A 26,428-nucleotide genomic window follows, 5' to 3' on the forward strand; every position below is an offset into this window, starting at 1 on the left:
CAGGGCCCCCCATCCCCATCCCCACGCGAGTCCTTGGTGCTCTGTGACTCAGAGGCCCTGGAAGGATGCTCAGGGGGCCAGGGGCTCAGGAACCCGGAAGCCTGGCCTCTGTATCAGCCACTTGGTGGCCTTGGGCAGAGGCGTTTGCCACAAAGTGCGACCCGCAGAGATGAAGACTCTTCCACAGACGGGTCGGGGACATCTCAGTCGAGGGTCTCGTAAGGCAGGACAGGGCTCCTGGGCCAACTCGGGGGACAGTCCCCCTCCAGGTGCCCCAGTGGCTCCCAGACTCACACCTGTGCTCAGAGCCCATCCTGCTACCAGCTCTCACCCACACCCCTGCACCCTCCTGTCATAGAGCATCCTGTCCTCGACGTCGCTAGTTCCGGGCCCAGGGCCGGGGACGCAGCCAACCACTGGCCCTGGCAGAGGAGCTGCCTCCACCGCATCCTCTCAGCTGCGGCTCCTCCCCAGCACCGCCGTGGGGCCCAGGTGGGGGCGCAGCCCCCAGCCCTCACCTCTGAGGGCTCCGCCCTGGGCCCTGAGCCCCCCCAGGGGTATATATATACCTACACACAGGTATACATGTACCCACATAAGGTACATATACACCTATACCTAGTTATGTGCCAGTCACTGTTCCAAGTACTTTACAGCTAGAAACCCGTGGCCTCCTCCCAGCGACCCTCTGAGACAGGACCCCTGGCTTCGCAGATGGGCAGACGCGCACCAACGCCCTACGGGACACAGCCAGCGAGGCCCACGTGGATTAAACGCATTTGCGTGGATGTGTCTGAAAAGTGAATCCTCCACTGACGGTACTGTTTCCACAGAAAAAGGCTTTCCCAGTTCCACACTATTCCTCACAAACTTTGAAACATAATCCACCAGGACATGTGGCCATTTTAGCAGCGGTGTTTCAGGGTCCCTGAGACCCGGTGGGCAGGACCCTTCCTCCTGCCCCTCAGTGCCCAGCTCACAGGTGCCCCTCCTCTCACCTGCTCCCCTCCCCCCCGCCCCCATGACGGGACACTTTTCACAAGGAAGAAAAACATGAATTTTTCTTCTCGTTCAGATACATTTTTGTGAGAGCGGATCTTTCTTCTTGGAAGAAATCACCACGGAGATTACCCCTAAAGTTTGCCCAAACGATGATGTACAGCAGGGTGACTATGGCTAATAAGTAATACTCATGGCACCTTTGAAAGCTTCTCATCCCAAGAAAAAAATGTGTGACTAAGGAAGGTGAAGAATGCTAACTAGACTTATCGTTTCGCAATATATACAAATACCAAATACATACAAATGTCGAACAAAAAAGAAATATATCTTTACACGGACGAACATAAAAATAATAGCATTGAAATCATGCTAGATAAAAATATTTTCCTGCAACTTGAATTTTCATCTCACAAGATGTCCTGGAGAAGGTTCCAAGTCTCTGTCATCTATAATCTACACTGTTGTTTCTAACTGTTCCATGAAAAAAAAGAAAAGAAAAGAAAAAAGAATTCCTCCAATTGTTTGCAATAATAAGAAAGTCTGGAAACAGCAGCACCTCTGAGGGATGTATTAGTGAAAGAAAAACGTTTCCAGAGGGCAGCCACGCGGAAGCCAGGCGGGTGCGAGACAGGTGGAGCAAAGCTGACTGCAAACGTGTCACAGCAGGAGGGGTGGCTGGAGGTCAGAGTCTAGGGCAGGGAGTGGGCCGGGGAGGGCCTCCTTGGCCTGACTGCCTCCACAAGCCCTTAGAGCTGCCCTTGACATCCCCTGCAGGTCTGAGCCTGAGGTCTGACCTCGGGCTGGGGGACTGCAGGAGCCGTAGGTCAGGAGCTCAGTGACTCAGGACAGGGCAGCCCTGAGGCTGGGCCCTTTCAGAACCTGGGCCCCGATGTGCGTAGCTGAGTCCTGCCCGGTTCTTACACCGGTTCTATTGACTGAGCCCTGATGACGTTTGCCCCTCTCTGCGGCCCCAGGGTGGAAAGTGTTCCCCTCTGCTTGTCCGCCCCCCCCCCCCAGCAGCCTTCCCGGGACCGGCTTCGCCAGGGCCAGGCTTTCCCGGGTCCCTCCAGCCCCCTGCTGCCTCCACTTGTCCCCGGCCCTGGCTCTCTCTTATGGCCTGTGGGGCTGCCTGTTCTCCTGAATTCTCACCATCTGCCCCCTTGGGTCAGCCACCCTCCACGGGGACCAGACTCATCACACCCTCCCAGTGGCCCCGGGCTAGGGCTGTCCGCACCGCAGCCTCTGTCGCAGGCCACACCATCAGCACCAAGGGGGCTGGTCCTCAACTTGGCTCCGTCTGGGTCCCCCACAGGCCAGTTCGGGACCTGAGGATGTGGCAGGAGCCTAAGGGGACAGTGAGGCAGTAACTTCTGCCAGGCCGGGTGCCCGGCCCTCACTGGTGGCATGGGCGCTCGGCCGGGCAGGCTCCTTCGAGCTTGGGCTGGAGCTGGCAGGTGAGCAGAAGCCCCTCTGCCCAGCCTCCCTCGACCGTCCAGTGCATCCGCCCGCCAAGGAGATCTGCTCTGCCCAGGCCCCCGCCTCACGCCCACCCGCCAGGCTGAGCACTGCTCACGTGATGCTCTGCTCCCGGCCAGGCTGAGTCACTGCCTGGGGCGGGGCTTCTGCTGAACCGCTCTGTCCCTCAGGGCACTTGGTTTCTTCAGGTTTCTTTATCTTTAAAATAAAGATACCAGCGATGCTTACTTCCTAGGGCTATAAGGGGGATTAAGTGTCGTATTCGTTCATCCTGGGGTAATATCCCTACAAAGTCAGCCACGTGACAAACCCAACCCCCACCCCCCATCCCCCGAGGGAAAAGGGCCAGACCTCCCTCGTGAGATCGCTTGTCTCAGCACAGCCTGACTCTCGAGCCGCGGTCCTGCTGGTCACACACCCTCTTGGGGCCACAGCAGCGTGAACAGTAAGGCCTTCTGAGAACCTGGTCCCCTTGCCTTACCGGCGCTCAGCCCGCCCCCCGCCTCTTCGCCCACTGCGGCAGGCGGTGTGCGAGGGGCCTCCGGGACTGGGGGGGGGGGGCGGGGGACAGCCGGCACATTAATGCATTTCCGAAATACTTCCCCGCCGAGCCCGGATTCACAGTGAGATTCTCCACGAGCAGCTTTGGGCCGTTGCACACAGAGGCCCTGTGCTTTCCTTCCTCGCTGGTGAGCACCTCCCTTCAGGTACACCTGCCGAGGGCGTGCTGACGGCGGCTCCATCGCGGCTCCCATCCCCGGGAATCTATACACACCCTTCCTCCTCTCCCTTAACCGGGACGGCTTAGGCAGAAACCAATCTCTCAAGGCCTGAAGGACAGACAGGAGCACAAAGGGGACCCGGGGGGCCCTGCAGGGCTGGTGAACGACGGAGAGGCTCCTGTGGCCTGGAGCGGGGGTTGGGTGCAAACAGGGGCATCCCAGCAGAGTCCAGGGCTGGCAAAGGCTGCCCTGCCCTCCCCACGCCTCAATCTGTGCCCTTACTTTCAGAACCATTTGCAACGTGGCATCACTGAGGAACAGTCCAGAATTCAAGGTGACCACGAGGCAGGCAGCCAAGTGGCAGGGCCCCGGCGTGTGGGACACAGACCCCGACTGAGACTGGCTCCATCCTCCCCAGAGTTTGACCTTAGTCCAGTGGCTGAGCTCCTGGGACCCTCCACACCCCCTGTAAGACAGAAGAAGGGTTTGCAGACGTCTGCTCAGCTGCTGTGACAAGCACCGCGACCCGGGGGCTTCAACAGCAGAAATGTATCTTTGCACAGTCCCGGAGGCGGGAAGTCTGAGCTCAGGGGTCCAGCCAGGCCGGTTCCTGTGCGAGCTCTGCTCTCAGCTTGCGGACAGCCGCCTTCCCAGTGCGTCCCCACGTGGCCTTTCCTCTGGGTGCCCTTGTGTGGGGAGGGAGGGAGAGAGAGAGAGGGAGAGAAAGAAATAGTGAGAGAGCACTTTGCCCATCGTGAGGGTCCACCCTCATGACCTCATGTCACCCCGATTACCTCCCAAAGGCCCCATCTCCGAACACCATGGGGGGTTAGGGCTTCAACACAGAAATCCGGGGAGGATATAAACATTCAGTCTATAACAGATGTCTACCTTCCAGGGCTGGCGTGAGGGTTGAAGAGATAATCCCCGGACTATAGCACGCACTCAAATGCTATCCCTTAGATAGATTACAGATAGATAGATAGTAGATATAACAGACAGATATTGATAGACGGATGGATGGATGGATGGAAGGTAGGTACAAAGTGCAGTGTGGAGAAGAGGGCGGGGGATGAACGAAAGAAAATGGGAGACAGACACAGAGAGAGAAAGAGAGGGGAGAGACAGAGGTAATTTTCTGGCCTGTCTTCGCCTCCAGCTCTGACCTTGGGAACTTGCCCAAACACCCAGCTCTGAGGGCCTCGTGCTGGGCCCAGCCTCCCCGATCCCAGCACGCAGGCAGCGAGGCTCTGCTCAAACACAAACCAACAAGGAGCCACCCCGTGTCTGCTGTGCTCCTCCCGGAGGGATGCGAGTGCAGGGGGCCTTGGGCTGGGGGAGTGCACTTTGCATGTGGGAATGATGGAAATAATTGTGGCCGAAGGATAAGATGGGGTGGATTAAAAATAGCTGCAAAATCTCTGCAGTTGCCCCCATCAGGAGATGTGGCTTCTTTCCCTATTCCTGGGATCTGGGCTGGCCTTGCAACCTGCTTTAACTGATAGAATGTGCTGGAAGTGACGTGAGAATTCTGAGTGAGGCCAGCAGAGATCTTTCGGCATCCACGTCCTGCTGTCCTACTGCTGCCGCCACCGTGTCACAAGCCCAGGCTCACCTGGCCTTGTGCAGGAGAACCAAGGCCCCCAGGCAGTGAGACAGCCCACTGCGTCTGTCTCAGAACATCCCCGGCTCATTGATGCACCAGGTGGCCACAGCTGCGAGGGTGACCCCAGGCGAGGTCGGCAGGGGAACCTCCCAGCTGCCTCAGCCCACATTGCTGAACCAAATAAACAGTTGAACTTGAACAAATAAACAGTTATTTATTTGAGCAGCAGTTGTTATTTGAGCAAATAGTTGCTGTTTTAAGCTACTAAGTTACGGGATGCTTTGTTTCACGATAAAGCTCATTAAGACACAAGAAAATAACCCATTATCATCGCAGTGGTGATCTATTTTCCAAAACTGCACTGAACCGCGATGCAGCTGTCAGTGGGGACGATCTCACTGACACCCGCTCCTGCGCTATGGCTGTCAGAGCCCCAGGGCTCCTCGAGGGAGTCACCAGCTCCCGCCGTGCTGCTGATGGGAGCTCAAGGCGAGACCCCTCCCCAGGTCTGGCTGCCGGGGTGTCTGCCGAGGTTCTCAAATGCTGGGGCATCTGAGGTAGTCCTCTGAAGCCGAACTTCTGGGACTGTAACACACAAGCGAATCACCCAGGGGCCTTGTTAAAACGCAGGTTCCTACCGAGAGGTCCAGGCTGGGCCTGTCTGACGCCCCGGGTGACCCAGGGCTGCAGGCCCACAACCAACCATGCGAGGGAGCAGTAGGGGAGCCAGGCTGACCGGCCTGGAGCCCAGGGGGCTCCACCTCAGCTGTGCATCCCTGTGGAACTTCACAGGTAGGTCCAGAAATTCTGATCTCCTTGGTCTGGGTGTAGCCTGGGATGGGATCTCCTGACCTCAGTTCGTCAGTGATTCCAGCGTGTGGCCTGGGTCGAGGATGCCCTGCATGAACGGACTGGTCCACTGGCTGTGGCTCTTCCACCCACGCCGCAGGCTCCTGCCCACCTGGTGAAGACCTGGCCTCACCCCCATAAAGAGCCCCATTACCGCTTCCTTCCGCATGGTTGGAGCCAGGGCGAGGCCTGCTGTGAGGCCTCGGGCACCGCCAAGTGTAGCAGAGAGCAGGGTTCGTGCACAGACGTGCCGGCAGCTGTGGACCTGGGTCGGAGCCCCAGGCGGCTCTCACCCTCCCCTCCCCCGCGCAGCGGGTCTCACGCCACCCTGCGGGTTGGCAGGCCGATCGGGGGCAGCTTATGTCAAGCACCCGGTTCGGTGAGAGACCCGGTAACTGGTTGCTCTTACTCACAAGCACAGTGGCCAGAGGCCTGCACAGCCAGCGGCAGAGGACTCGAGGGGCTGAGAGTTCAGGTCAGTGTTTGCCAACGTGCGGCTCCCAGGCTGGAAGGCCCCTGCGGTGAGCGCAGGCCCTTTGCACTGCCTGCCCTTGGTGCAGCGTAGGACTTACAGCTGCCAGGACCTGCCGGGGAGCCAGGCCCTGAATGGCTTCCCTTTAAAGACTCCAACGGTGAAAAACTAAAAATTTTAGAATTGAAGGTGCTCTTTGGAATGGACTTTTTCTGCGTTTTGAAGTGAAAGAAACTCATTTTCAAAAACTGAACTCAAACAACCTTCATTTTATAACCGAGGTGTGTGGAATAAACCCCACGTCAATGGGAAGCCAGGAGATGGTGGGTGTATTTGCTCATGATGAGAAGGCAACTTTGTAAGCAATTCTTGGGCGGCTTGTCTGTGCTGTACAGCTCGGGAAATAGTCACGCTGGTCCCTTGGGCAGGACAAGCAATTCCAGCAGCCGCCACCTTGCAGATACTAGTTTGGGGCTGTTTGGGGGCTTTCTGGGAGGGGGTGTTGTAGTGGTATTTGCTTGGTGGGGAGTGACAGTGTCTGAGAGGGAGAGAGACAGAGAGAGAGAGAGAGAGAGAGAGAGAAGGAAAAGCAGAGAAGAGGGGACAGTGTGACGGCAGATTGTAAACGGCGCGGTCCAGAATCCAGTGTCTGGGAAATGGGGTTCCTACATCCAAGCCCCACCCCAAACTATGCTGCCTTTTTTCTGTTCTCCTTCCTTTTCTTTCTTCCCTCAAACCTGTATTTTTTTAAAATTACAGAAGTCTCAAATACTGCACACGTCTAAGAGGAGGAAGTGGACATCCATCTTTCTGCCCAATCCCTCCAACAGTGGTTCTCATCTTTCAGTATAAGAACCGCCTAGGAAACATGTTAAAAAGCAAGTATAACTGGGACCCAGCCCCAGAGCAGGTGATTTACCGGGTCTGGAGCGGGTCTGAGAAGCTCCCTGCTCAGCCAGCTGCCGCACCCCCTGCTGGGGATTCTGCCCCAGGCCCAGGTGCTGGGGCTGGTCACAGGCATGTGCCCCTCCTTCACCGATGCACACACACGCATACAACACATAAGCGTGCTATGTGACGTGGAAAACACGCACAGAACACACACACACACACACACACAGAGGCAGGAGCACACCACAGACTGTGTGCAGCGCTCCCAGCCTGCCCACGGAGCCCCGACCCGTGGCCCATCCCTCACAAACCCAGCACCTCCTGCGAGAACATGCTTGCGGGCTGCTTTCTGCAGTCCCGGACTTCGACCCCTCTCTACCTCACAAAATCTGCCCACATAGAATCAAATAAAGCCACACCTCGTGGCAGTGACACGCTGGAAGCTCCGGCTGGGCTTTATCTGCAGTTGGCAGTAGATAAGGCTCTGCTGCCCTGCAAGCGGCCTTGAACCTCTGCTGCCTGGTGATTTTGTGGGCAGTGGATACTCCAGTGGGTATTCTTTGTGCCTTGCCAGGCAGCACACAACAATGAGTTCTCTGAAAGAACCGGCTCCGGGGCTCCAGGGACCACGTGAGATTGCAGAAGGAGCACAGATCCTGAGGTCAAGCAGGTCTGAGCTCAGATCAGCTGTCCCTTGCACCGGCTGTAAGTATGGGGACGAGTCTGCCTCTGCGCCTCAGTTTTCTCACCTGTCAAATGGACACAGCAGTGCTCCACCCACAGTTACATCGTAAGGGTTCAGTAAAAGGACACAGAGGGAACTTTACCCAGAGCCATGTTTCAGCAAATTCACCCGGTTGCAGCTATTCAATGAGCACCTGTTTCTTGCACCCAACGTGCTGCCTCACTGGACCTTGCTTCCCACGGCCCGGGAACCAGCCACGCGGCAGACACACCCACCTGGGTGGGGCTCACACTTGGGGGGGAGCTGTCATTATTATCCTTATTATTTCATGGCCATCAGTCACCGTAAGGCTGGATGTTGATGTTGCCTTCTGATGGAAGTGAGAGACGGGCCCAGGTTGGAATTAAGGTACCTGGTGTGAGATACCAGGCACCTTTTCTGGGCCCCAGGCCCTCCATGGGCTCAGGCCTTACTGGAGCCAGTCACAAATGGGGCCTTGGTTAGTGCCGGTTTCCATGGATGACTCTTTAGATAAATGGCTTGATATAAATTGGTCCTCTCCCCACGCACACGGTCCATTCCCCCAAGTGGAGAGTGAGACGAAGCCCCTTGGATTTGCTCATCTTCCCAGCTGAGTGAAGACTGAAGGCGCAGCCACTGGTCTCCATCAGCTGAGGCTCATCCCACGTCAAGCGAGGTTCTGACACCAGATGACACACTGAAGAGGGTGCTTCCCGCGACTGAGGGGCTTGTTTTAGTGCACAAATTTCAGCCTGTTTAGCGTGTAAACAAGAAGTTGTATTCAGAAAATTGCAAAAGAAAACCCAAGAGATAATAAAGACTCCAGAAAAATGGAAAATGTTTTTGGGGTAATGAAAGCCAAGAAAAATAAACTTAAAATCCACTTTGAATAAGGCTCTGTGTTATTTCAATTCTCTGTGTATATGAGTGACTCATTGTAATCTAGTCACAAGTGACGGAAAGAGTGAAATGAAAGGCAACTCCAAATACAGTCAGTTTCAATGCTACGTTATAGTCAATGTCCCTAATAAACCCCTAGGTGGAAGACATATACAATTTTCACCAAAAGAAAATGTATCTCTTCTCACTAAATAAATGTGGACTACGTGGCAAAAGAGTACTGGCTTCAAGTGAGGCTACATTTGTAGCTGCCCAGAAACTGTCATGTCTGGGTCCCTTCCTGCTGGATGGAGGCTGTCTGCATGCGATAAGGGCCTCAACTCATTTCTTAATTTAAAATTTTCATCCATTGTTTGCGCACTTATTAATTAAAATCAGTGTATTGAACGCCTATTATATCGTAGGTACTGAGAATGCAAAATGAGTGAGCCTCGCCTGCCCTCACAGAGCACAGAGAGAGAGAAGGGAACCACATCACGGGCGTGGGAGGGACTGCAGGGCTGAAGTGAGGTCCAGCCCGGCCGCACGACCAGCAAAGTCCGCGGGAAAATCCGGAACAGAGGCGGCGCAGCCAGTGCTTCACTTAGCCAGACGGCCCCGAGGCAGCAAGGTCGGCAGTGTGTGTGGGGGGAGGACTCGTACATCTGGTTCTGGGAGGCCAGAGGGGCCCTCCCTTTCCTGCAGTTCTCTTGCTTTGGACCAGGGGGTCATTGACTTGTTCTGTGAAGGTGAAACACTGTCCCTTTGCGGACCAGGTGGAAGAGCCTTAGGAAGAGCCACCGTGTGGGACGGCTCGGACCCTGTACCCTTGGTCCTCCTCGGTGAAAGGAGATGAAAATCCCATCTCCTCCTCCCATCACCACCTCCCCCGCACTGGCCTTCCCTCCTCACTAAGAAGTCTCTTAGAGGACGTAGGATTAAATATATACGTGTCTGTGTGCGTGTGTGTGTTGGTACATCTGTATATACACGTAGGGTTAGATATATACGTATATGTGTATGTGCAGATATATGTGTATATATGTGTGTATTCCACTGGTGTTTTAAGTGAGGGTTTTGTTTCTTCTTTGGTTTCTCCTGGAGTTCTTGGCGGCCGTCCACATACTGACATTTCACCCTTCACGCACTCTGGGGGATAAGACTTCCAAAATCCAGTTCCTTGCTCTCAGGAGTTGGCCAAGCAACCAAATAGCTTCTGTCTCCTGTGTCTCGAAATCGTCAGGGCGGTGCAGGCTGCAATTTTCCAGGACGGGCCTGGATGCCAAAGTGATGATGTCACAGCCCTGGCACCAGCCCCTCCGTTTCCTGTTCCTTTCCTCCCGACAAACTCATGAATCATATCAGCTTTATCATTCGACTCAGGGCTCACTTCCCTGTTCCACAGACGTTTGGACTTATAGGAGGTGGGAGCCAAGTGTCATCAAAACACGAAGCCTGAGTAGTTTTTTTCTTACAAAGCTCGAACACATGTTCTCCCGCCTCAAAAAAAAAAAAAAAAAGCACAGTGTCTGGCTTAATTTGGAACATTCTGGCCAAGCGCTCTGCTCCCGGTTTCAGACGGTGGTGATCTCATCCGAAAAGCTGGAGACTCCCAGGGCCGAGGCAGGCAGGGTCCCAGCCAAAGTGGCGGCAGGGCCCTTGGGCGCATCCCGTCTTGGCTCTCGAGGGGCGGGCACACTACGGGGGTCATAACAGTGAACCCAGTCGAGTGTTCCAGACTCTGAGGCACTCAGATGCAGGCTGTGATTGTGTTTAGAGATCACGTCTCCCCCTCCCCCTCGACGTTTCCCCAGTGTCTCTCCCTCTGCATCTCACATCTCTGCCCTCGGGGAACAGTGTTGACAGAAAAGTGAAACAAGGTCTACTGTACAGAACAGGGAACTATATTCACTGTCCTATGATAAACCATAGTGGAAAAGAATATGAAAAAGAATCTATGTATGTATAACTGAGTCACTTCGCTGTACAGCAGACATTAACACAACATTGTAAGTCAACTACACTTCAATAAAATAAATTAAAAAAAAAGAAAAAAAATTTCAACTGGTGAGTTTGAAACTAAAACATCAATGACCCATACATACGAGGAGGGTCTCAGGGTCAGAGGCAGGAGTTACCCAGATGCTCCGCTACCTGGAAGGTGAGCTTACCTTACCTCACAAACACTCACTGCTGGACCGATCAGGCACTTACTGCCCGACCCTCTGAGGTAAATACTAACTGTTGGCCCCATTTTACAGATGAGGAAGCTGAGAGCTGGGAGGCACCTTGGCTAAGGTCGCAGGGCTGGCGAGTGTCCAAGCCTGGGGAGATGGGGAGGATTCTGAGTGCCTGTGGGCACATGGGTGCTGTGTGACGTGAGTATAATATTACAGCTGAGAATCTCAGTTTGTAAAACTCACGTACACGTTTCAGAAACTCCAGGTATATTTTACTGTAATACATTTGGTGTAATGAGATGTGACGTTCGTATTTACTGAGACACGTTGCTGTGGGGTGAAAACATGCAATCTAGTACACGCACAGGGGGAACAGCAATATCATCGGACACTCAGGAGCCTGTGCGTCCCAGGCTCAGGTCTGTGTCCTGCCTGGCTGGTCCCACAGGCACCTCTGCAGCCACCAGGGCTGCACGTGGGGAGCAGGCGAGGTCCTGTATTCCTGGTTTGATTCCAAACGTTGGTCCTCTTGGGCTGCAAGGCTACTTTGACCGGGTGATAACCTTTTTCTGGAGACCTTAGGCTGGGCTTGTCCACATTTAATTGGCTTTCCTGCATCTTCTTTGGATAACAGTTATTTTGAAAAGTAGCTGTGACTGTTGAGCTCTGATCCCCCCAGCACTTGTCTAACGAGGTGTTTGCTGGCGGGAAGCTGTGGGGTTCGGACGGTGACCTCCTTTAACCCAGGACCGCGAGGCCCCTCCACTGGCCCATCGGGCTCGTGAGACCTGCTTCATCCTCTGCTCTGGCCGCCTCTCTGACAGCTGTTCTGCACCCTCTGGGGGAAGCAAGCTTCAGAAGAGAAGCTGACGATCGCAAGTGTATCTTTTGTGTTTACCATTTTATCGGTATTTAAATTTACAGTCGGTGACGTTAAGTACATTCACATTGCTGTGTGACCCCCATCCATCCACAGAACTTTTTCATCTTCCCAAACAGAAACTCTGTCCCCATTAAACACTAACTCCCTATGCCCCCCTTCAGCCCCTTGAGACCATCATCCTACTTTCTGTCTCTGATCCTGACGAGTCTAGGAACCTCTTTAGAATCACACGGGATATGGCTTTTAGTCATCGGCTTTTTCCACTGAGTATAATGTCTTCCAGGTTCATCCATATTACAGCATGTGTCAGAATTCCTTCCTTTTTAAGGCTGAACCGTATTCCACTTTACGCATGGACCACACTTCGCTGACCCACTATTACAGCATGTGTCAGAATTCCTTCCTTTTTAAGGCTGACTCGTAGTCCACTTTATGCATGGACCACACTTCGCTGACCCACTTATTCTTTGATGGACACTTGGGCCGCTTCCACCTCTTGGCTGTTGTGAATGATGCTGCTGTGAACATGGGTGCACGGATATCTCTTCAAGACTATTTTCACGTCTTTTGGGTGCATATGCAGAAGTGAGATTGCTAGGTTATATGGTAATTCTATGTTAATCTTTTGAGGAACTGCCATACTGTTGTGTTTTTTTTTTAAAGGGCTACATAAGATGGGCAGGTAATTTTTTTTAATTAAATTTTTTTAAAGAAAGCGCACGATAAGCTTAGGTTTCACGACAGATTTGAAGCAGTTCACTGATGGGGCTGCAATATAGCCTTTTGTTTCGGTTTATCCACTTTGAGAAGTGTTACAAGCTTCCTTCTCTTTAAGGATCGGATTGAATTAGAATCTATTATTAGTAACATATAGTCAGTGTTATAACATAAAATCAATAACCCTAGCGCTACTAGATTTACCCATTAAAGGGGACTGACACAGTTAAGATTTTTTTTTTTTTTTTTTTTTTGCGGTACGCGGGCCTCTCACTGTTGCGGCCTCTCCCGTTGCGGAGCACAGGCTCCGGACGCGCAGGCTCAGCGGCCATGGCTCACTGGCCCAGCCGCTCCGCGGCATGTGGGATCTTCCTGGACCGGGGCACGAACCCGTGTCCCCTGCATTGGCAGGCGGATCTTCAACCACTGAGCCACCAGGGAAGACCACAGTTAAGATTCTTGTTTTGCTCTCTTTCCTCCTGAATGTGTTTACTAACCTTTCACTTTTCCAGACGTTTACTCATTCAGCAGACGTTAAGCCCTTTGCCATCTGCAGGGCCGTCCATCAGCAGGTACCATCTTCTGCAGGTGTCCGTGTCCAGCTTCTCTAACCCACGCACTGCACACGCAAACGCCCCAGGAAGTAGACCCAGACAGAGACCAGTGTGGTGGTGAGGCCTGGAGACCCCAGGAGCCTGTGTCCTATCTAAGGAGTGGCTGCTTGTTGCTCTGGGGGAATGCAGGCCCCGTGTTCCAGATCATTCTAATTTCTAGGAAAAGCAAGAAATCGAGAATTTCATGTGATATCTTCCAGTTTTTAAAGGCTAACCCCTTATTCAGAAAAACATTTAAAACACTGTACAGGCCAAATAAAAACACATTTGCAGGTCAAATGTAGCCCGGGGGCCACTAACGTCAACCTCTGCTCCAGCTGAAATTCTTTTCCGGGTCTCAGAGGCCAAATCTGGCGTACATCTTGCTTTCCGCAGGGCGTCTTTCAAGAGGGCGTGAGCGAGCCAAGAAATGGGATGGAGGTGGGTTTCCGTGAAGCGAATGGAGCTATAGCTTCCCAGCCCCTTGCTTGCCTGGGCCTCTTCTCTGCGCCCCATGCTCCTGGAGTGTTTCCCAAAGTGAGAAGCTCTGACCACAAGTGACAGTATGGCTGTCTCTTTCCACAATGACTTGCCCTCCGTCCTACTTCCCCTCCTCTCAGGTGGCACTGAACTGGCCGGGGATATTCTTGGGAAATGGCAAAGGGGAAGTCGAACTGAAAATTGAGGTCTGAGTTGAGAGAGATTCGTTTTTGTAGTTGGCACAAGCAATGCCTTTGGGCTGTACAAGACTGACTCCGCCCTGACCACTGGTGAGACGTTTGCGGGTCCCCGTTGTTGGATGCACACCAGAGCCCACCACCCAGACTCTACACCAGACCTGGGATCCTGCAACATCCTGCCCTGATGTTCATCCTGCCCAGATGTGGTCTCATCTGAAGCCACCCTCATGTGGATGACAAGCCCCACTGCTGGCTGTGCCCCTGCAGGGCCAAGAAAGGCTACGATGGGGCTGTTTTCAGGGGGTATGGGTGGAGCGTGGGGTGCGTACGCCACAGGTGCTGGGTGGAGTGGGGGGATCTGAAGAAGGGGAGGGGGCTCTGATGGGAATTCTAAATCCAAACCTGGCCTTCCCGGTCACCATGGATACTTTTCAGTGAAGGAGGAGACGGCACCTTTATTTAATAGTTCATTAGCATGATTTATAATATTTAATTTAGAAAACTTCAGATATGTACACGTGTGATATACAGACCTCCATTTGTGCTCCAGCCTGGCACCCCACAACCTTAGGAGTGTACCTAGGTCACAGCTACTTTTGTCCACGGTTATTTTGGTCGCTACCACTGTGTCACCTAGTGCTATAAACCACCGTCTTATTGCTCTCATGGATTCTCTGGGACCGCAATTCGGACAGGGCACAGCATGTCTCTGCCCCACAACGTCCAGGGCCTCGGCTGGAAGACCCCGTGGAAGGGGCGACTCTATCGCTGGGGCCAGAATCACGTCTGCTGGTTGGTGCTGGCTGTCAGCTGGGACCTCAGCTCCTAATGTGGCCCAGGCTTCCTTCCCAAGGATGGCAGCCTTGGAGGAGCTCAACTTCTTACATGATGGATCGGGGCTCCAAAGGCGAGAATCCCAGAGAACAAAGTAGCATCTGTGTTGCTTTTCCTGGTCTAGCTATCTGTTGGCTACAACCAAATCACAAGTCTACCTAGATTCAAGGGGGAGGAGACATAGATCCATCTCTCAATGAGAGAAGTGTCTAAGAATTTGGGGGCCACGTCTTGACGCCATCACACAGATACAATATCGTTGGCTATCCTGGTGCTGGAATGGCTTTCAGGAATTCATCCAAAGGCAATTCAAAGGGCATCCCACAGACATCTAAATCTCCTGAAATTTTACAGCTCAGAGATGAAGGAACCTTAGTAGAGGTTTCCTCACATATGACAAAAATTCTAAGAGTGTGTGTCATCAGTCATAAATTTTTGAAGCTGAAACTTTTCTAAAATATCAATAACTATTTTTGATCAGCTATGTTATAGGAAAGACTGAATTATATCTTTCTATTCTCTCTACAGAAAATATCATGAAATTGTCCCCATATGAAAAGGCAGTAAAGTGTTGCCCACAAGTGCAGGTGTTTTAGGCTGTTATGTCATCACATGAACAGCTTTAAGAATACTCAGGACACAAGGCAGGAAGAAGGAAAGAACAACATAAGTAACAGCAATCCAGGAAACCTTCACGGAGGACAGGGAGAGATGGGGTCCAAGAGACACAAGGAGAATGGCAGCTGAGCCAACTGGTCGACCCGTTTGTCGGTTACACCTGCCATCAGTTCTGACTGGCTCAGACCTCATGCCGATTGGCCAGTGCCTGCCTTGGCGGTTGGTAAATGTTTTGCATGTCATCCCTGTCCGTTAGAGGGAACAATATTAACGAAGGCACAGAGAAGGAATAATCTTGGCCTGCTTACCAAACGGTAAGGAAATTAGACTGGCTTGAGGCCAGCTTGGGTAGTGACGGGGGGAGTACAGCTGTTTAATGATGGTAAAACCGATGGTGAAGAATACTGAATGCCAAGCAAAAACATTTGTACATAATCCTGCAAGCAGTGCAGAGGAATGAATCCGTTCAGTAAAGTAGTGACAAAATGGAAATTTTTAGTGTGTTTTAGGAAGGTTACTGCAGTCGTCGAACAGAGAAAAACCAGGAAGACCTTTTCAGGAGGTGGCATGAACTTATCAGATGTTAGCTAGGGAAACAGGAACTCAGGCTTGTTTGTGTATCATCTCGTTAACTCAAGCTTTGTTTTATCGGCTTATAATGGATCACGTGTTGAAGACCCCTGGTGCCCCACTTAAAATCCTCTTGTCCCATCTCCTTCTGGCCACTGCAGTGACCGGCTGGGATGTCCAACCAACCCACTGGGCACTCACTTATGCACAGCTCAGAAATGCAGGGCTTTTGACACCCTGAGAAAAACCAGGGACGACTGGGGACGTGAGCTGTAGGATAAATGCTCCCCCTTTTCTCCCCACCCCGTGATGACCCATTTCTAGAGCTTCCAAAAGTTCCTGTGGGGTCAGGAAGTCCCCTACAAAGGTGGCTGCCTTGACTGTCCCGGCTGTCCTCCTCAGCCTCCCGTCTCACCTGGACTCTCCCTCCTGTCCCCTGCGGCCACATTGCCAAATAAACCACCCACGCATAAGCCTTTGTACCACATGCTCCTCTTTGGGGGAACCCGGCTGAGGCAGACCAGGATCCTCACGCCCAGTTCTTCTGAAGCCACCATGGTGGAACCTCACATAATGCTCTGCCCCATTAGGAGCATCGACTCAGCCAACAGCTAATATCTCCTCTTGACCTTTTAATTCTTTAAACTCATTTGTAGAACGGATGCAGTCCCACGTACTAAATGGCGATGTTAAGCTTGAAGGGAGGTCATTTGAGTACTGGGCAGAGCAGAGAGTTGAGGGTCATATGATTTGAGCGGAGAGTCTAGAGTCATATGATTTGAGCTTTGCCACCATCTAGGCGAGCGATCAAGGCAAATCATGTCACTCTTCTAGCCTTTGGTATTCTCATCCATAAAACAGGGAAGTTAGTAACCACCTGCCTGCACAGGGTTCCTATAAGTAACAAACAGGCTGGTGTATGCATGGTAAGGGTTTGCTAATTTGAGCGCTCAGCTTCCATCCTCCCAGCCTCTCAGTGACGTGACCCCAATTTTTGCTTGGATGGATCGTCACCTTTCCCCAGCACATCCCACCGCTGCCCCCCACCACCCCGCCCCCTGCTCTAGAGAAGGCTCTGACTGACTAACTCGAAAGAGACCATTTATCGTTTTCCTGGACTCCATGGCTGGACAAAGAGAAATTTATTATGGGACCTGGGAAAGAAACTCCCTCACTCTTCCGAGAGCGATCAAAAGAACAATCTCTCTCTGCCCTGGATATGGGTGAGACAGCAGGTAATTCCTGGAAATTGCTGGACATCATCTTATGACCCTAACAAGTGTCAGCGTAAGAATGAAGCAGAAAGGAGGGTGAGCTTACTGACCTTCTGAATCCAGCTACATCCAAAGCCCACACGACGCCTGGTCTTTCCAGATAAGTGGGTCATTGAATCTCTTATTTAAGCCAGTTTGAGTCAGGCTTCTCTTACCTGGAACAGAAAGGTTCCTAGCTGATACAGTATGTAAACAAGCTTTTTACATGGCAAATCCCTACGAAAAAATTCATTTTTATTGTTTTTCTTACTACTAGTAAGAAAAAATACCTATGGTCCATGGAGCAGGTTGAGAAATATTCCTAAGTTTTCATTTTAATTTAGTACCTTTTGGGAAAAAGTCTAAATCACTGCCTTACAGTATGTTCAGAAATAAGATCCCAGATCATAAAACAATGCTACAAAACTGATTGAGTTTTAAAACATATATTAAACTCACAAGTCAAAAAAAAAAAGACTGACTTTTGGCTACATAAAAATGAAAATACAAAACAATGCTATGTGGCAAGAAAAAAACAAAAACAAAACCCTAAACAAAGTTAAAATGCAGAGAACAAACTGGTAGAAATGTTTGGAACTTATATGACAGATAAAGGGTTGGTATTCTCAATATATAAAGAGTTCTTATAAATCAATAAGAAAAGAAGAAATTTCCTCAATAGAAAAGTAGGTTAAAAATTTTGTCATGAAATTTAAAGAACACAAGATGCTCAACTTAAAGTCAAAGAAAGTCAAGGGCTATCAGATTAAAAAGGATTACTAATAATTATAATAACAATAGATATTAAATGCCAGGCACTATAAGAGTTCTCTCACAGATATGTAGCTTTAAGAATGATCATTGTAGAGTTAAAAAAATTTCAATGTCAAGCAATAGAAAATTGGTAAACTGCAATACTTTCCTGTATTGAAATACACTGGGGCCACTGAAAAGTATCCGATAGGCCTTTAAGTGTTAGAATGGAAAGAAGTATGACATATCATTTGAAGTTATCAATGTACACAATGATCTCATTTATATTAAAATACATATTTACATAGGCATTTGAAGTCTGGAAGCAAATGCCAACTACGAATAATGATTCTCTCTCAGGCTTGGGTTACATAAAGACCATTTTATATAAAGTTTTTACAAAATTCATGTAGTATAAAAACATTTTTGTTTCAAAAAATTAAATGAACAGAAATCAGAGAGCAATCTGGGTTGGGTAATCTGGGGCCACCTTGACAGTGCAATTCATCCCTCTTGTCCCCGGCTTCTGAGCACTGATGAAGCATGTGGCAGGTGACAGTACTGTTACGTCTGGGAAGGATGGAAGAAAGGAGAAGGGGCCGAGTGAGACCTACACACTCCACCCTCTCAAAGTAGTGCATGGAGTGAGCTTGCAGGGTTGGCAAGGGCATAGGGAAAGGCTTCTCAGGGAAGTGAAGAACTTCCCCAACCAGGAAACTAGGAATGGAAAAATCTCACAATCAATCAGCTCCAAGGGAACGAAAGGGATCTGGTTCCTTATGTTCATTCCCCTAGACTCAGCTACTAGTGAAGATGTTCACAACTGGGTCCTTGGAAAATCTGAGAAGCACCCATTTGCCAGGCTCTGGCCATGAAGGCCAGAGGCTGCCCCAACTCCTCTGCCACCAAATCAGTAGTTTCTTGGACTTAATCTACTCCTTTCCCAGACCTTTGGATTTACCTTTGGACTAATTTGATAACGCGTCAGCCCAGCTGTGGCCAACCGAAGTCTGATATGGTCTATGAGCTAATGCCTTTGGCTGAGCTGGCATCTCCCCACCCCCACAGAGAAATCTGGATTTCTAGATAACCAGCAGCCAGTAGGAATTATCCAAGCAAAGAAGCTCCAGGCTCCCTGAGCCGTGGCTGTGATCAACTTAGATGAGCTACGAGCAAGTTCTCTTGATTGAACCCTACACCTGTACAACTCAAAAGGACCCGATAATCCAGCTTGTAATTTTTCATATGAGAAAACTGAAGTGTGGAGAATTCCACAAAACTAAAAGGAAAACTAAATATTCGTTGCAGCTCTATTTACAATAGCCCGGAGATGGAAACAACCTAGGTGCCCATCATCAGATGAATGGATAAAGAAGATGTGGCACATATATACAATGGAATATTACTCAGCCATAAAAAGAAACAAAACTGAGCTATTTGTAATGAGGTGGATAGGCCTAGAGTCTGTCATACAGAGTGAAGTAAGTCAGAAAGAGAAAAACAAATACCGTATGCTAACACATATATATGGAATCTAAAAAACAAAAAAAGGTTCTGATGAACCTAAGGGCAGGACAGGAATAAAGACGCAGATGTAGAGAATGGACTTGACACGGGGAGGGGGAAGAGTAAGCTGGGACGAAGTGAGAGAGTGGCATGGACGTATATCCACTACCAAATGTAAAATAGCTAGTGGGAAGAAGCTGCATAGCACAGGGAGATCAGCTCAGTGCTTTGTGACCACCTGGAGGGGTGGGATAGGGAGGGTGGGAGGGAGACGCAAGAGGGAGGAGATATGGGAACATATGTAAAAATTTAAAAAAATAAAATAAAAAATAAAAAATTTGCTGCTGTTCATTTGCATGTTTGTTTCACCTTGTAACTAAGTCTGGAGTAGATTACATTTTCTCTAAATTAAAATTTGCTTATTTAATCGGCATTTCAGATTCACTGAAGCAGACTGCTGCTCCAGCCCCTCTTCCGTCACTGTTACCTGTAGATAAAGTTGAAAAGAGTTTCAGGCAGTAGCGTTGTGCTTTTCATTGAGGATTGAGGTCACAAGCGGTTAGCATCTGGGAACGTGTGGGGAATATTCGTAAAATCAGGATTTGAGACTCTTAAGATAGGTCTGCCTCCTCCTGCCAACCTTTTCGAGGAGTTTGAGAGTAACCTTGTTCATTCTGGGGGCCGGCTGGCTATGCTGTACGGAGACTGTGATTGTGTTGAGAGGACGGATGCCGGCTAATCGGAAGCTGGGATGATGAGGTTTGGGGACGACACTGACATTCAGACTGTGATTAGATGGGAGGAAGGGCAGTCAGTGGCTGTGGCCATACTGGAGTTGATTGGATTAAAGTGTGACTGGTTGGCGTATCTAATTGAGAATGGGGGCCGCCAAGTAGTCCGATTTGTATTATGTCTAAGAAAGGTTATGATTTGGGGAGCCTGGAGACAGGAGGGAGTTGGTAGCTTTGTACATCTGGGAGGGGCTGTGCTGCGAGCTGCAGGTTTTCTGTGGGAGGTCCTGAGGGACCCCCGGCGGGAGCAGGACTTGTAGGAAGAGTGTCCCCAAAGGGACAGCTCTGTTCAGGAACAGTGCAAAGTTCCGGGTGGCTGCTGGACGCCGGGTGGTGTGGGGTGTTGGGAGATGGACTGTGGGGGGCGTCATTAGAGACCTGGGAGGAGAAGGAAGGATTCCCATGTGATCTTAAAGGGAGAGTTGGAGGAGATTTTCAAGGAGCAGAGCGACATTACCAGGTTCCCTTCTTGCGAGGATCCCTGGACAGTGTACACAAGATGGACGAGATTGAGAATATGCCAACAGGGCACCTGTGGGCTTTAGGTGGGGAAAAAGCAGAGCTCCTGGGTTAAGGCAAGTGGTGGGAAAGGAGAGAAAAGGAAAACCTATCAACGATCTGGGGGGGTGCGGTCACTGGCTACATGTGGAGGATAGCAGTCCGGGAAATCACCCAGATTTCTTGTTTGGCCAATTTGGTGGGCGGTACCACCACCCTACTTGCTTCTGGGCACGTAGGTGCCATGTTCTACCCTCCTGTGATAAAGGTTCTCGTTGAGGCTGAAGGAAGGCAATGGGAGGCTTCCCGGAGGCAGTCGAGGGTTCAGGAGTCTCTGCCTGACGAGCTGCTGCATTCCAGGGGGTCACAGTGCGGCAGGATGGCTGGATGAGTCAACGTCCAGAGCTTATAGGGGTGGAGCTGTGGGGCCCGAGGCAGGACAGGTCTGGTCCCAAGGGAAGACGGTTGGCTTAGGTGGAGATCAATGAATTAGGGGGGCCTCACTCTGCTTTGGTTAGAACGCCAAGAAGTCAGTTTTGGGCTCAGATCCCCTCTGTCCCCTACGGCTCCCCCAGCAAGGGCTGTGCCCACACTGCTTCTGGGAACTTGGGCGCTGGGCACCAGGGGGACAGACAGATACTGCAGGAATGACTCTTAAGGGAGGGGTAGGGACAGCAACTAGCACAGTCCTGCCCCGCCCCTAACATACTGACTGGAACTCAGCTGACATTAACACCCTCCACTGAGGTACGGGAAGATGCTTCTGTCTGACCCTTCTCCCCTCAGTGGCTTGTGTGCCCGAGAGGAGCCATGTATGTACCTGACTGAGGAGAGAGGTGCTTTTCGCTCACACTGTTTTCCTGCGGTCAGCACACACGAAGCCAGGCTCAGGTCCAGTGCAGGTCGGCTCTCTGGCGGCTCTGACTCTTGCATGTCCGTGCTTGAGTGGGTACCTGGACAGGTAAGAGTTTGCTGGGCAGACCAACCCTGTCCATGTGCAGCTCCCAGGCTTGCACCGTCCAGTACGGGAGCCACAGTCACATGTGGTTACTGAAATGTAGATTAATTGAAATAAAGTGAAAAACCAGCGCCTCGTGCTCAATAAGCCCCATACGGCTGCACGTGGGTCAGCGCAGCTACAGAACGTTCCATTCTGTTGGAACGCGTCCATCTAGACCGTTCGCCGAGCTGTCACTCTGGCCCCTCCGGAACTCCCTGCCTCTGTTCCCCGCTATAGAGTCCACGCGGTGGCTCCGAGCTCCCAGGCCGGGGTCGAGAGCACGCGGCGCGCGTGGCCCGGGGGAGCCGGCGGGCGGCACGGCTCGGTACAAGGGCACCATATGCGCGGGCCGGCCGGGCCCTGCACCCGCTCAACCAGCGCGAGAAGCAGAAGGCGCACACGGGGGTCCTGAAGCAGCGCGTCGCCGAGGAGACCATCAGCAAGCCCAAGGTGGGCCGGAAGTTCGCGCCCATTGCGACGCGATGGAGGCCGAGCTGAAGCGGAGCACCGCGGGGCTGCTGACCCTGCACGACGTGAAGGCGCGGCTGGAGGCCCTGGCGCGCCAGCGCGAGATGCAGCGGGCGCAGCGCGAACGGCGGGAGCGGCGGCGGCGCCGGCAGCTGGACGCGCGGCGCGGGCGGGAGCGCCAGCGGGAGCAGCGGCGCCGGATCTGCGGTCTGTCCTTCTCGCCCGACGACGGCGACGAGGACCCCGAGGGGGGCGACCCCGAGGGCAAGGACGCGGCCGTGGACACGAGCTTCCTGCCGGACCGCGAGCGCGAGGAGGTAGAGGCGACGTCCAGCTCCTGAGCCGGCTGCGGGCACCGGCGCGCCGCGCGCATCCACAGGGGCGGCCCGTGGGGCAGGTCCTCAGCGAGGCGCTGATGGCGCGGCGCCCCGCCTTCCGCGAGCTGCGCGCGGCCGGCGCGGAGCGGCCGCTGTAGGCCGCGGAGGCCCGGATCCGGCCGCACGACCACCCCTTCTACGACCTGAGGGTGGCGCCGACGCGCGGCAAGAGAGGGGCCGCGCTTCACCGTAGACGTGCACGACGACGTGCGGCTGCGCAGCGACGCCTCTGGAGAAGAACGAGTCGCCCGCGGACAAGGCGGCGCCGCGCAGCAGGCGCGGGAGGAGCCAGCGCCTCTTCCCCACCCGCCGCCGGGAGACCTACGAGCCCGAGAAGCGCTGGGACGGCTGCACCGTCCGGCGACGCCAAGTCCGCTCCCCCGCCATCGCGCTCCGGTGGCCTTGGCCTCTGCCCTGGAATTCAGTCAAGACCGACCGAGGCTTGGCGCTGTGCGGATGTGGTCCTTCTGTGGCTGGCGTTCTTCTCGGTCGTTGGGTGGGTTTCGGAGTGCTTCTAAGGTTGCCTGGCTCTGCTGGGCCGGGTGGAAGCCTCGCCGGGCGCGCGGTGGACGGCAGTGAGGGTCAAGGCTGCTCTGACCCGGGTCACAGCGTTGTGGCCAGGAGTCGTGGTCGTGGACTTGGTCCCCAAGCCCCCAGACTGTCGGGGTTCGGGTCCCAGCCCGGCTTCTTACTTGCTGTGTGATTTGAGGCAAACTGATGGAAACTCCGTGCGTCAGTTCCCTCTCCTATAAATAGGGGTAACCATAGCACTGGAGATCAAAGCGAGGATGAAATGAGTCTGTATTTGTCAAACACTTAGAACTCAATAGATACCTGCTCTTATTCTTCTGTTCTTGGTTAATTTATTTGAAGCAGTTTATATGGCCCATTTCAGAACCATCTGAGGGCAAAGGAGGACCTGCCCATCACTTTTTCCCGGTATCAGGGGAGCAGCCCTGCCCTGGGTGTTCCTCAGCTGGGCCGTTTAGCCCCAGGGGTCAGGGGAACAGAAAGTTGGCGCGTGCGTGCGCGCGCGTGCGCGTGGTGGAGGGCTTAGGATGACTGTTTTTCCTTTGGCCTCAAGCTCCATATGGCTTTCGCACTTTGCTCACATCTTTCCTCAGCCGGGGCCAGTCTACCAATAAGCCCATCAAAGGCATTCTTCATGTCGGGTACAGAGTTTTTGATCTCCAGCATTTCTTTTTGGGTCTTTCTTAGGATTTCTGTCTCTCTGCTTACGTTGCCCATCTGTTCTCACATGCTGTTTACTTTACCCGTTAAGCCCTTAGCATATTTAGTTCCTAGTCTAATGAACTATCTAATGGTTGTTCTAACATTCCTGCCATGTCTGGTTCCGATGTCTTCGCTGTCTCTTCAAATTGTGTTTTTTGCCTTTTGCTCTGCCCTATAGTATTTTTCTCGATAGCTGGCCGTGATACACCAGGTAAAAGTCTTTTAGAACCTCTGCCCCTGGGCTGAGAGCTGCAGAGGTGCTTCTCGGGTTTTTTCCCTCCCCGCTTACGTGGGACTGGATGGCTAGAGGGGCCTGGAGTTGGGGTGTCCCTTCCCTCGGGTCAGCTTCGCTCCGATAACAGCCCAGCAGGTTGGGCTCTGGTTAACCAGTGTCTTCTGAGAGCAGACCTTGTTGAGAGGAACAGAGTGCTCTGGTGTATTCGAGATGGTCTCCTTTCCCCTCCCCCTGCTGGAAGCGGGAAGGGATTTTTCTTTGATATTTACAGTGGGAACCTGATTGAGCTCCTGGAGGTAAGACTCACAAAAGCGTGCGCCCCCAGCCCCCCCGCCAATGACTGAGTCCCCTGGAGTGGCCCACACTGCGCTGAAGTCCTTCACCAATTACAGCCCAGGTGTCCGGTTTCTGCAGTAAGTTGTGATGCTCTGTGTCCAGCCGTCTGTCTCTCCAGTTTGGGGGGGCAGCAGTTTGCGCTATGACCTTACTTCTCTGGCCATTCTAAGAAGAGCTGTTGATTTTTTCAGTTTGTTTGACCTTTTACTTGTTGTTAGCGTGGAGTGGTGACTTCCAAGCTCCTTACGTGCCTAAACCAGAAGCCAGAACACACATCCCAGATGTTCAGAAGCGCTCTAATAATCCCAGCCTCTTGAATACACACGTCCTGCAGCCACCGACCTGCCCAGGTCGGGCTTGGTGTCTCGCTGTCGCGCGTGGCTGACGCCCGGCGAATCCCCTCCACCTGCCTGGTGGGTTCCACTCCATGCTTCCTGGGTCTCGGGTTTCCTTCTTTCTGAGTTGCTTCCTCTTTTTGATGGAGCACGTCCTCCTTGGCTTTACGATCAAGGGTTTTTGAGAAGTATTTGTTTTTAGAGCTTGAATATCTAAAACTTCTTCATTTTACCCTCCAACGCGACCAGAAGTGTGGCAGATGGAAATCGCTGTCTGTCAAGACGTCAAAGGCATTGCTCCGTCGTCTCGTAGTTTGTTTTCTTGACTATTCCACTTAGTACCTTGAGCAGAAACTCGTGTGTAGGAGGGGTCGCATCAAAGCTGGGAAGAGCATCCCAGACCCTCCAGCGAGCAGAGGCTGACAGCAGCTTCCCCTGACCTCTCACCGCCCCTTCCTTTGTGTGTCCAGGCTGCTCTGTCCACCTGTCCGGGACTCCATCGAAGAGGCCTCTTCTCAGAGGGAGAAGCCCTCCTCGGCCTCGTCATCTGATTTCCTAGTCCCTTCCCAGCGCTGTGCACTTGTCTTACTTTCTGTGTTCTGTGAAGCTTTTCCTCACGTCTGCGTGTTGAAGTCCTTACGCCCAGGAGTCAAGGCTGTACGATTCCTGTCTCCCCAGACTGCCTGGACCACAGAACTCTTGGTTTAACTGCCTTGGATGAAGATGGTGTTTACTCCGGGATATCCCAAACACAGCACCAAGTGTACGTGCCCAGACCTCAGCCGGCCCCAAAGCTTTCTGGGTGGAATTCAAGCTTGAAACAGACGGGATGCCTGGGCCACTGTTTCAGAGGCTCCCGTCCAAATGAATTCGGCGGGGGTGGGGTGGGGGTGTGTGCGGGGAGCTGCTGCCTCCCCCGGTGGTACTGATGGTGCCACAGAGGGCAAGACACAGCCCACCCCCCTCCCACCCCGCTCCTGACCCTCAGTGGAGACCCCAGGGACGCAGTCGACCCTGCGTGGCCCCTAGGGTGAAGTCTGTTCTGAGCGAAGCGCCGCCGCTCCGCACGCCCTCCTACTGGACCGCTTCCATCGGCCAGCTGCCCGTTCTGGGCTTTGCAGACCTCGTAAAGGACCATCCACAGTGAGGGCCAACATTCAGTCAGTGCCGGGAACTGACGAAGCACTTCTGCTGCTTTAACTAATCTAACCCTTAAGAGGACCCTGTGAGGCCGGCTCTGTTTTTCCCATTTTACAGACGAGGGGCAGAGGGGCTACAGTTACAGAGCCGTGAGGGCGGAGCTGGGGCTCGAAGCGCTACACTGCGCTGGTGTCATCTTTTGCAAAGGCCTGGACTTGGCTGTGGTCCAGCCACCTTGGTGACCCGGGGTAACTTTCCGGAGTGGACATACTGTTTTCCCACCAGGCGTGTATTCCCTCAGGGTCCTTTTGGGGGACCACAGTGTCACCCCTGCTCTGACCCCGTGTGGCTCAGGTAGAGCTGTACCGTCCCCCGGGCCCAGCGGTCTGCTTTGACATCTACTGGCCACTGCGGTTGGTTCAGGGCTGAGAACGGCCCGGGCCAGGAGGGGCACATGCCCCCGGCACAGTCGCGGGAGGGACGGGCAGTAGCTCTCCTCTGGGGCCACGGCATACAGGGCGATGTGTGTCCCCCGCGCCCAGAGGCCCTACGTGGAGACGGACTGCCTGACACAGGAAAGCCGGGCGGAGAAGCAGGCAGGGGACTCCGCTCCTGCGGACGAGGCTCAGGGCCCTGGGTCTCCCCGTGCCGGGGGTCCTGGACTTCACCCCTCGCTGTTCTAATGGACCACCAGGGGCCACAGAGGAGGGGCACGTCCCCCAAGTTCGGGCTGGCTGTCACCGTGCTGGCTGTCACCGTGCCCACTCCCGGTGCGCAGAGGGGCTCGGCCACCGTGTGCCTCGGGTCCCCGTTCAGGTCGTCGAA

Source organism: Stenella coeruleoalba, assembly GCF_951394435.1.
Source record: "Stenella coeruleoalba genome assembly, chromosome: 10".
Lineage (NCBI taxonomy): Eukaryota > Metazoa > Chordata > Mammalia > Artiodactyla > Delphinidae > Stenella > Stenella coeruleoalba.